The sequence below is a fragment of the Hemiscyllium ocellatum genome, unplaced genomic scaffold (assembly GCF_020745735.1).
Source record: "Hemiscyllium ocellatum isolate sHemOce1 unplaced genomic scaffold, sHemOce1.pat.X.cur. scaffold_3216_pat_ctg1, whole genome shotgun sequence".
NCBI classification, from domain to species: domain Eukaryota; kingdom Metazoa; phylum Chordata; class Chondrichthyes; order Orectolobiformes; family Hemiscylliidae; genus Hemiscyllium; species Hemiscyllium ocellatum.
This window is the reverse complement of record NW_026868347.1, coordinates 15,001-25,000: the sequence shown is the minus strand read 5'-3', so window position 1 is coordinate 25,000 and position 10,000 is coordinate 15,001. Positions and strand designations below refer to the sequence as shown.

The 10,000-nt window shown below is 48.9% G+C and overlaps 1 pseudogene; it reads left to right on the top strand.

Annotated features, from left to right (window-relative positions):
- Positions 1-8,347: 8,347 nt before the first annotated feature.
- Positions 8,348-9,791, top strand: LOC132813082 (RNA-binding protein 25-like; annotated as a pseudogene).
- Positions 9,792-10,000: the final 209 nt, after the last annotated feature.

Genomic DNA, 10,000 nt, shown 5'->3' with positions numbered 1-10,000 from the left:
AACACCGGGGGGGAGAGAGAGAGAGAGAGAGAGAGAGAGAGAGAGAGAGAGAGAGAGGAGAGAGAGAGGAGAGAGAGAGAGAGAGAGAGAGAGAATACGAGAGAGAGAATACGAGGGAGAAGGAGTGAGAGAGAATACGAGAGAGAGAAAAGGAGTGAGAGAAAAGGAGTGAGAGAAAAGGAGTGAGAGAAAAGGAGTGAGAGAGAGAGAAAACACGAGGGAGGAAGAGATAGAGAGAGAACACGAGAGAGAGAGAAAGAACGAACGAACGAACGAACGAACATGAGGGAGAGCGAGAGAGAGCACATGAGAAAGAGAAAACACGAGACACAACACGAGTGAGAGAGAGAAAAACACGAGGGAGAGGGAGATAGAGAGAGAACACGAGCGAGAAGGAGAGAGAGAGAGAGAGAGAGAGAGAACAAACAAACGAACGAACGAACGAACGAACGAACGAACATGAGGGGAGAGAGAGAACAGGCGACAGAGAAAACACGAGCGAGAGAGAGATAACACGAGGGAGAGAGAGAGCACACAAGGGAGAGTGAGATAGAGAGAGAAAACAAGAGAGAGATAGAGAGAACGAACGAGGGAGAGAGAGAGAGAGAGAACACGAGCAAGAAAGAGAGAGAGAGAGAGAGACACACACACGAGAGCACGAGAGAGAGAGAGAACGAACATGAGGGGGAGAGAGAGAACACGAGGCGGAGAGAGAGAGGGAGAGAGAGAGAGAGAGAGAACACGAGGGAGAGAGAGAGAACACGAGAGAGAGAGAGAACACGAGAAAGAAAGAGAGAGAGAACACAAGGGGGAGAGAGAGAGAGAACACGAGCGAGAGAGAGAACACGAGCGAGAGAGAGAGAACACGAGAGAGAGAGAGAGAACACGAGAGAGAGAGAGAACACGAGAAAGAAAGAGAGAGAGAACACAAGGGGGAGAGAGAGAGAGAACACGAGCGAGAGAGAGAACACGAGCGAGAGAGAGAGAGAACAAACACAAGGTGGAGAGAGACAGAGAACATAAGGGAGAGAAACAGAGAGAACACGAGAGTATGTGTGTGTGAGAGAGAGAGAGAGAGACAGAGAGAGAGAGAGAGAACGAACGAACACTAGGGAGTGAGAAATAACATAAGGGAGAGAGAAAGAGAGAGAAAAAAACGAACACAAGTGAGAGAGAGATAAAGAGAGAACACGAGAGAGAACGAACAATCAAACGTGAGGCAGAGAGAGAGAGAACGAGGGAGAGAGAAAGAATGAACGAATGAACAAATGAACATGAGGGGGAGAGAGAACACGAGCAAGAGAGAGAGAGAACAAACACGAGGGAGAGGGAGAGAGAGAGAACACGAACAGGAGGGACAGAGAGAGAGGGACAGAGAACACAAGGGAGAAAGAGAGAAAACCAGAGAGAGAGAGAGAGAGAGCACAAGAAATAGAGAGAGAACACGAGAGGGAGAGAAGAATACGAGCGAGAGAGAGAACATGAGCGAGAGAGAGAGAGAGAGAGAGAGAGAGATGGAGAGAGAGAGAAAGAACACGAGCGAGAGAGAGAACATGAGCAAGGGGGAGAGAGAGAGAGAGAGAGAGCACAAGAGAGAGAGATAGAGAGAAGGAACGGATGAACATGAGGGAGAGAGAGAGAGAGAGCGCGCGGAGAACACGAGCGAGAGAACGAGAGAGAACACGAGTGTGAGAGAGAGAGAGAGAGAGGGGGAGGGAGAGAGATAGAGAACGAACGAACGAATAAGAGAGAGAGATAGAGAGAGAACACGAGCAAGAGAGAGAACATGAGCGAGAAAGAGAGAGAGAGAGAACACGAGAGAGAGCGAGAACGAACGAACGAATGAACGAGAGAGAGAGAGACAGACAGAACACGCGACAGAGAAAACACGAGCGAGAGAGAGATAACACGAGGGAGAGATAACACGAGGGAGAGAGAGAGCACACGAGGGAGAGAGAGAGATAGAACACCAGAGAGAGAGATAGAGAGTACGAACAAAGAGGGAGAGAGAGAGAACACGTGCGAGAGCGAGAGAACACAAGCGAGAAAGAGAAAGATAGAGAGAAAGAACACGGGAACGCGAGAGAGAGAAAACGAATGAACGAACGAATGAACGAACACGAGGGAGAGAGAGACAGAGAACACGAGCGAGAAAGAGAGAGAGAGAGAGAGAACAAACGAATGAACATGAGGGAGAGAGAGAGAAAATATTAGGGGGAGAGAGACAGAGAAAACACGAGCGAGAGAGACAGAACATGATTGAGACAGAGAGAAAACGAACGAAGGAACAAACGAACACCAGGGAGAGAGAGAGAGAACACCAGGGAGGGAGAGAGAGAGAAGAACATGAGAGAGAGAAGGAGTGAGAGAGAAGGAGTGAGAGAGAAGGAGTGAGAGAGAAGGAGTGAGAGAGAATACGAGAGAGAGAATACGAGAGAGAGAAGGAGTGAGAGAGAAGGAGTGAGAGAGAAGGAGTGAGAGAGAGAGAAAACACGAGGGAGGAAGAGATAGAGAGAGAGAGAATGAACGAACGAACGAACATGAGGGAGAGCGAGAGAGAGCACATGAGAAAGAGAAAACACGAGACACAACACGAGTGAGAGAGAGAAAAACACGAGGGAGAGGGAGATAGAGAGAGAACACGAGTGAGAGAGAGAGAGAGAGAGAGAGAGAGATAGAGAGAGAACAAACGAACGAACGAACATGAGGGAGAGAGAGAGAGAGAGAGAGAGAGAGAATATGAGGGGAGAGAGAGAACAGGCGACAGAGAAAACACGAGCGAGAGAGAGATAACACGAGGGAGAGCGAGAGAGAGCACATGAGAAAGAGAAAACACGAGACACAACACGAGTGAGAGAGAGACAAACACGAGGGAGAGGGAGATAGAGAGAGAACACGAGCGAGAAAGAGAGAGAGAGAACAAACGAACGAACAAACATGAGGGGAGAGAGAGAACAGGCGACAGAGAAAACACGAGCGAGAGAGAGATAACACGAGGGGGAGAGATAGAGAGAGAAAACAAGAGAGAGATAGAGAGAACGAACGAATGAACGAACGAACACGAGGGAGAGAGAGAGAGAGAGAGAACGAATGAGAGAGAAAAGATGAGAGACAACACGAGTGAGAGAGAGAAAAACACGAGGGAGAGGGAGATAGAGAGAGAAAGAGAGAGAGAGAGAACAAACGAACGAACATGAGGGAGAGAGAGAGAATGGGGGGGGAGGGGGAGAGAGAGAGAGAGCGCGAGAGAGGGCACATGAGAGAGAGAAAACACGAGACACAACACGAGTGAGAGAGAGAAAAACACGAGGGAAAGGGAGATAAAGAGAGAACACGAGCGAGAAAGACAGAGAGAGAGAGAACAAACGAACGAATATGAGGGAGAGGGAGAGAGAGAGAGAGAGAGAGAGAGAGAACATGCAACAGAGAAAACACGAGCGAGAGAGACAGAACATGATTGAGACAGAGAGAAAGCACGAGGGGGGGGGAGAGAGAGAGAGAACGAGCAAACGAATGAACATGAGGGGGAGAGAGAGAGAGAGAGAGAGAGAAAAAGAAAGAGAGAGAACACGCGACAGAGAAAACACGAGCGAGAGAGAGAGAACGAGGGAGAGATAACACGAGGGAGAGAGAGAGCGCACGAGGGAGAGAGAGAGATAGAGAGAGAACACCAGAGAGAGAGATAGAGAGTACGAACGAACAAGAGGGAGAGAGAGAGAACACGAGTGAGAGAATGAGAGAACACGAGCGAGGGAGAGAGAACACGAGCGAGAAAGAGAGAGAGAGAGGAAGAACACGGGAACGCGAGAGAGAGAATGAATGAACGAACGAACGAACAAACATGAGGGAGAGACAGAGAACACGAGCGAGAGATAGAGAGAGAGAGAACACAAGCGTGAGAGAGAGAGAGAGAGAGAGAGAGAATGAACGAACGAACGAACGAACATGAGATGGAGAGAGAGAGAACACTAGGGAGAGAGAAATAACATAAGGGAGAGAGAAAAAATGAACACAAGTGAGAGAGAGATAAAGAGAGAACACGAGAGAGAACGTACAATCAAACGTGAGGGAGAGAGAGAGAGAGAACGAGGGAGAGAGAGAGAATGAACGGACGAACAAACGAACATGAGGGAGAGAGAGAGAACATGAGGGGGAGAGAGAACACGAGCGAGAGAGAGAGAGAGAGAGAGAACAAACACGAGGGAGAGGGACAGAGAGAGAGACAGAACATGAACAGGAGGGACAGAGAGAGAAGGACAGAGAACACGAGGGAGAAAGAGAGAAAACAAGGGAGAGAGAGAGAGAGAGAGAGAGAGAGAGAGAGGAGAATACGAGCGAGAAAGAGAACATGAGCGAGGGGGAGAGAGAGAGAGAGCACAAGAGAGAGAGATAGAGAGAAGGAACGGATGAACATGAGGGAGAGAGAGAGAGAGCGCGGAGAACACGAGCGAGAGAGAACACGAGCGAGAGAACGAGAGAGAACACTGTGTGTGTGAGAGAGAGAGAGATAGAGAACGAACGAACGAACGAATAAGAGAGAGATAGAGAGAGAACATGAGCAAGAGAGAGAACACGAGCGAGAAAGAGAGAGAGAGAGAACACGAGAGAGAGAGCGAGAACGAACGAACGAACGAACGAACGAACATGAGAGAGAGAGAGAGAGAGACAGAACACGCGACAGAGAAAACACGAGCGAGAGAGAGATAACACGAGGGAGAGATAACACGAGGGAGAGAGAGAGGGAGAGAGCACACGAGGGAGAGAGAGATAGAGAGAGAACACCAGAGAGAGAGATAGAGAGTACGAACAAAGAGGGAGAGAGAGAGAACACACGAGCGAGAAAGAGAGAGATAGAGAGAAAGAACACGGGAACACGAGAGAGAGAGAACAAATGAACGAACGAATGAACGAACACGAGGGAGAGAGAGAGAGAGAGAACACGAGCGAGAAAGAGAGAGAGAGAGAGAGAGAGAGAGAGAGAGAACAAACGAATGAACATGAGGGAGAGAGAGAAATTATGAGGGGGAGAGAGAGAGAGAACACGCAACAGAGAAAACACGAGCGAGAGAGACAGAACATGATTGAGACAGAGAGAAAACGAACGAAGGAAAAAACGAACACCAGGGAGAGAGAGAGAGAACACCAGGGAGAGAGAGAGAGAACAAGGGAGGGAGAGAGAGAGAGAAGAACGCGAGAGAGAGAGAGAATACGAGAGAGAGAATACGAGAGAGAGAAGGAGTGACAGAGAAGGAGTGAGAGAGAAGGAGTGAGAGAGAAGGAGTGAGAGAGAGAGAGAGAGAAAACACGAGGGAGGAAGAGATAGAGACAGAACACGAGAGAGAGAGAGAGAGAGAGAGAGAATGAACGAACGAACGAACGAGGGAGAGCGAGAGAGAGCACATGAGAAAGAGAAAACACGAGACACAACACGAGTGAGAGAGAGAAAAACACGAGGGAGAGGGAGATGGAGAGAGAACACGAGTGTGAGAGAGAGAGAGAGAGAGAGAGAGAACAAACGAATGAACATGAGGGAGAGAGAGAGAGAATATGAGGGGAGAGAGAGAACAGGCGACAGAGAAAACACGAGCGAGAGAGATAACACGAGGGAGAGATAACACGAGGGAGAGAGAGATAGAGAGAGAAAACAAGAGACATAGAGAGAACGAACGAACGAACAAACTAACACGAGGGAGAGAGAGAGAGCGCGAGAGATAGAGAGCGCGAGAGAGAGAGAGAGAGAGAGAATGAACAAACATGAGGGAGAGAGAGAGAATATGATTGAGACAAGACAAAGCACGAACGGAGAGAGAGAGAGAGAGAAAACACGAGAGACAACACGAGTGAGAGAGAGAAAAACACGAGGGAGAGGGAGATAGAGAGAGAACACGAGCAGAGAGAGAGAGAGAGAGCACAAACGAACGAACATGAGAGAGAGGGAGAGAATATGAGGGGGGGAGAGAGAGAGAGAGAGGGAGAGAGAGGGAGAGGGAGAGAGAGAGAGAAAACACGCAACAGAGAAAACACGAGCGAGAGAGACAGAACATGATTGAGACAGAGAGAAAGCACGAGGGGGAGAGAGAGAGAGAGAACGAACGAAGGAACGAACGAACGAACGAACGAACATGAGGGAGAGAGAGAGAACACCAGGGAGAGAGAGAGAGAACAAGGGAGGGAGAGAGAGAGAGAGAGAGAGAGAGAGGGAGAGAGAGAATACGAGAGAGAATATGAGAGAGAATACGAGTGAGAGAAGGAGTGAGAGAGAACACGGGGTAGAGATAACTCGAGGGAGAGAGAGAGCACACGAGGGAGAGAGAGAGATAGAGAGTACGAACGAACAAGAGGGAGAGAGAGAGAACTCGAGCGAGAGTGAGAGAACACGAGCGAGGAAGAGCGAGGAAGAGAGAACACGAGCGAGAAAGAGAGAGAGTGAGAAAGAACACGGGAACGCGAGAGAGAGAGAATGAACGAACGAACGAACATGAGGGAGAGACAGAGAATACGAGCGAGAGATAGAGAGAGAGAACACAAGCGTGAAAGAGAGAGAGAGAGAGAAAGAGAGAGAGAGCAAGAACACAAGAGAGAGAGAGAGAGAATGAACGAATGAACATGAGGGAGAGAGAGAGAGAGAGAACACATGACAGAGAAAACGAGCGAGCGAGAGAGAGAAAGAAAACATAAGGGGGAGTGAGAGAGAGAATGAACGAACGAACGAACGAACGAACGAACATGAGATGGAGAGAGAAGAGAGAACACGAGGGGGAGAGAGAGAGTGAGAGAGAGAGAAGAACACGAGTGAGGGAGAGAACACGAGCAAGAAATAGAAAAAGAGAGCGCAAGAGAGAGAGAGAAAACGAACGAACGAATGAACATGAGAGAGAGAGAGAGCGAGAACACGAGAGATAGAGAACGAACGAACGTACACGAGGGAGGGAGAGAGAGAGAGAGAGAGAGAGGGAGGGAGAGAGAGAGAGAACACGACGGAGAGAGAATGAACGAACGAACATGAGATGGATAGAAAGAGAGAGAGAACACGAGGGGGGGGAGAGAGAGAGAGAGAGAGAGAGAGAGAACACGAGCGAGGGAGAGAGAACACGAGCGAGAGAGAGAGAGAGAGAACATGAGCGAGGGGCAGAGAGAGAGAGAGCACAAGAGAGAGATAGAGAGAAGGAATGGATGAACATGAGGGAGAGAGAGAGAGAGCGCGGAGAACACGAGCGAGAGAACGAGAGAGAACACGAGTGTGTGTGTGTGAGAGAGAGAGAGAGAACGAACGAATAAGAGAGAGAGATAGAGAACACGAGCAAGAGAGAGAACACGAGCGAGAAAGAGAGAGAGAGAGAGAACACGAGAGAGAGCGAGAACGAACGAACGAACGAATGAACATGAGGAAGAGAGAGAGAGAACACGAGAGAGAGAGAGAGAGAGAGAGGGAGGGGAGAGAGAGAGAGAGAGAGACAGAACACGCGACAGAGAAAACACGAGCGAGAGAGAGATAACACAAGGGAGAGATAACACGAGGGAGAGAGAGATAGACAGAGAACACCAGAGAGAGATAGAGAGTACGAACAAAGAGGGAGAGAGAGAGAACACGAGCGAGAGCGAGAGAACACGAGCAAGAAAGAGAGAGATAGAGAAAGAACACGGGAACGCGAGAGAGAGAGAACGAATGAACGAACGAATGAACGAACACGAGGGAGAGAGAGAGAACACGAACGAGAAAGAGAGAGAGAGAGAACAAACGAATGAACATGAGGGAGAGAGAGAAAATATGAGGGGGAGAGAGAGAGAGAGAGAACACGCAACAGAGAAAACACGAGCGAGAGAGACAGAACATGATTGAGACAGAGAGAAAACGAACGAAGGAACAAACGAACACCAGGGAGAGAGAGAGAACACCAGGGAGAGAGAGAGATAACAAGGGAGGGAGAGAGAGAGAATACGAGAGAGAGAAGGAGTGAGAGAGAAGGAGTGAGAGAGAGAGAGAGAGAAAACACGAGGGAGGAAGAGATAGAGAGAGAACACGAGAGAGAGAGAGAGAGAAGGAACGAACGAACGAACGAACGAACATGAGGGAGAGCGAGAGAGAGCACATGAGAAAGAGAAGACACGAGACACAACACGAATGAGAGAGAGAAAAACACGAGGGAGAGGGAGATAGAGAGAGAACACGAGCGAGAGATAGAGAGAGAACACGAGCGAGAAAACGAACGAACATGAGGGAGAGAGAGAGAGAATATGAGGGGAGAGAGAGAACAGGCGACAGAGAAAACACGAGCGAGAGAGAGATAACACGAGGGAGAGATAACACGAGGGAGAGAGAGAGCACACAAGGGAGAGTGAGATAGAGAGAGAAAACAAGAGAGAGATGGAGGGAACAAACGAACGAACGAACGAACACGAGGGAGAGAGAGAGAGAGAGAGAGAACACGAGCAAGAAAGAGAGAGAGAGAATGAACAAACATGAGGGAGAGAGAGAGAATATGATTGAGACAGAGACAAAGCACGAGGGGGGGAGAGAGAGAGAGAGAGAGAGAGAGAGAACGAACGAACGAGAGAGAGAAAACACGAGAGACAACACGAGTGAGAGAGAGAAAAACACGAGGGAGAGGGAGATAGAGAGAGAACACGAGCGAGAAAGAGAGAGAGAGAATATGAGGGGGAGAGAGAGAGAGAGAGAGAGAGAGAGAGAGAGAGAGAGAGAGAGAGAGAGAGAGAGAGAAAGAAAGAAAGAAAGAAAGAAAGAAAGAGAGAAAACATGCAACAGAGAAAACACGAGCGAGAGAGACAGAACATGATTGAGACAGAGAGAAAGCACGAGGAGAAAACACAAGGGGGAGTGAGTGGGAGATAGAGAGAGAGAGAGAGAGAGAACATGAGCGAGAAAGAGAGAGAGAGAGAAAGAACACGGGAACGCGAGAGAGAGAGAATGAACGAACGAACGAACAAACATGAGGGAGAGACAGAGAACACGAGCGAGAGATAGAGAGAGAGAACACAAGCGTGAAAGAGAGAGAGAGAGAGAGAAAGAGAGAGGGAGAGAGCAAGAACACGAGAGAGAGAGAATGAACGAATGAACATGAGAGAGAGAGAGAGAGAGAGAGAGAGAGAGAAAGAAAACACAAGGGGGAGTGAGAGAGAGAAAATGAACGAACGTGAGATGGAGAGAGAGAGAGAGAACACGAGGGGAGAGAGAGAGAGAGAAGAACACGAGCGAGGGAGAGAACACGAGCAAGAAATAGAGAAAGAGAGCGCAAGAGAGAGAGAGAGAGAGAGAAAAACGAACGAACGAATGAACATGAGAGAGAGAGAGCGAGAACACGAGAGATAGAGAACGAACGAACGTACACGAGGGAGAGAGAGAGGGAGAGAGAGAGAGCACACATGAGGGAGGAAGAGATAGAGAGAGAACACCAGAGAGAGAGATAGAGAGAACGAACGAACATGAGAGAGAGAGAGAACAGGAGGGAGAGAGAGATAGAGAAAGAAGACGAGCAAGAGAGAGAGAACACGAGCGAGTAAGAGAGAGAGAGAGAGAGAGAGAGAACGAACGAATTAACATGAGGGAGAGAGAGAGGAGAACACGAGCGTGAGAGAGAACACGAGAGAGAGAGAGAGAGAAAATGAACGAACGAATGAAGATGAGGGAGAGAGAGGGAGAGAGAGAGAGAGAGAGAGAGAGAGGAGAACACGAGCGAGAGAAAACAAGCGAGAAAGAAAACAAGCGAGAAAGAGAGAGAGAACGAACGAACGAACATGAGGGGGAGAGAGAGAAAAAAACACGAGAGCGAGTGAGAGAACACGAGTATGAGAGAGAGAACACAAGAGACAACACAAGTGAGAGAGAGAGAGAGAGAGAACACGAGGGAGAGAGAGAGAAAACACGCGACAGAGAAAACACGAGCGAGAGAGAGAGATAACACCAGCGAGAGATAGAGAGAGAGAACACGAGGGAGAAAGAGAGAGAGAGAGAGAAAACGAACGAACGAATATGAGGGAGAGG